The following is a 1,851-nucleotide window of genomic DNA, read 5'->3' as shown; positions in this document are numbered from 1 at the left end:
ATTCTGTAGGCTTTTATGCAAGACTCTGGTTCCCATGCCATTCTTCTTGTGCTGTTACCAGAGCTCAGAAATAATTGCTTTTCTCACTGAATATTATAAGCATATATAATAGCACATATTATATATAATAACAGTGTTCATTGTTATTATGTATAATATATTCTATTGCATTGGTTATATAATATATATACAATCTCCAAACAAAATAACAAAATGTATTTTCCAAATATCTTTGCACGTCAGGTTCTAGATACAGTTTATATCCGTGTATTTTAGATACATTGACTGAGCAGTAAATCTGCAGTCAGGCTAAGTAGGAGGAAAGCTATCCTGCTGTCTCATGCCAGCAGCTTTAGCAATGCTAAACCACCATGACAGCTTCCTGTTCTCACACTGAAAGTCAAGCCTTTGGGTCAATGGTACCCTGTCTTCAATAATTTAGGCCATAGCAGAAATAGTTTTTCTTCGTTAGTCCAGCTCTATGTAATTCATACATGGGCTTCTTCTATTCAGTTCAGCCCATCAACCTTGAGACTGATTTGTATGAACCTGTCATTGACAAAATAAAACTTCTGTTTAGAGCTGGTGCATTCCTGAGGACTTAAATTCAAGGTGCCACAGCAGAAAGACAGAAACAACTCCCAAAAGATGGTCTCCGACCCCCAGTCAGACACCCTGGCACACACATATTCACACTCACATAAGCACAGTGACAGATACAATGCTTAAAATAAGCCTTTTCATGTTTAAAAGAATGAGTTTTCATCTTTAACTAGGTTCCTGCTCACACAGGCATTTTGCAGTGCAATGTGATTGAGATGCCCTTGATATCAAATTATACTTATGAAATGATTTAGGCTGGGCCTCACATTCTCCCTTATCTCTTTCATACATGTATAGGGATGGGAACATAAAGAATTACAAATATCTCAGTTGCTTAAGAAAGTAGTTTATCGTAAAATGCTTTGATACTTGGATAGATTCTTCTGAACTATTTTTCATTTTCTGCTGTTGTAAGAAAAAAGCTATATTAAAGGCACATACACGCTCTTTTCATGGGCCTGAGTTCGTAGGCGCAGAGGGCCTAGCAAAGTCACCATGCAGAGAGCCAGAAGCTGGGTTTGTCTCAACAATCTATGTGAGCTCACGGCGATGCTTCGCGAAATCGTGTCTCGACCAGGAGCTAAAGTAGATTGGAGAGTATGGACTATGGAACAAACGTGAGGTGTGGAAGGTCAAATTTACCCTGGCGAAGATCTGTAAGGCTGCCCGGGAACTGTTGACACTGGACGAGAAGGATCCTCAGTGTCCGTTTGAAGGCAACGCTCTACCGAGGCGACTTGTTAGCACTGGGGTGCTGGATGAGGGCAAGATGAAGCTGGATTACATCCTGGGCATGAAGATTGAGGAATTCTTGGAGAAACAGATGCAGACCTAGGTCTTTAAACTTGATCTGGCCAAATCATGCTTGTGTGCTCATCCACCAACATTACATCAGGGTCCGCAAGCAGGTGATGAACATCCCATCCTTCATTGTCTGGACTCCGAGATGCACATTGACTTCTACCACGGTTCTCCTTATGGAAGGTGGCCGTCCAGGCCAGGTGAAGAGGAAGAATGTCAAGAAAGAGCTGGTGGTAGGAGGAAGAGGATTAATTAATACCTTGCTGCACTGGAGGATTGTCTAGTTTTCAAGTGGACAAATAAGCACAGGACTGATACTTAGGGGGAAAAAGGCATCTACATTTTCAGCACATACATGTTTTTACCGCGAGGATAGCATTCCTGTCATGTAAACCAGAACTCGTGCTATCCTGTGGTCTGTGCACAACACCCCCTCTTTAGTTGTAG

The 1,851-nt window shown here is 41.7% G+C and overlaps 1 pseudogene; it reads left to right on the top strand.

Moving 5' to 3' along the window:
• Positions 1–1,098: 1,098 nt before the first annotated feature.
• Rps9-ps10 (ribosomal protein S9, pseudogene 10) lies at positions 1,099–1,439 on the top strand (annotated as a pseudogene).
• The last annotated feature ends 412 nt before the right edge of the window (positions 1,440–1,851 follow it).

The sequence above is a fragment of the Rattus norvegicus genome, chromosome 4 (assembly GCF_036323735.1).
Source record: "Rattus norvegicus strain BN/NHsdMcwi chromosome 4, GRCr8, whole genome shotgun sequence".
NCBI lineage: Eukaryota > Metazoa > Chordata > Mammalia > Rodentia > Muridae > Rattus > Rattus norvegicus.
The sequence above is the reverse complement of the archived record's forward strand: the minus strand, read 5'-3'. Positions and strand labels throughout refer to the sequence as shown.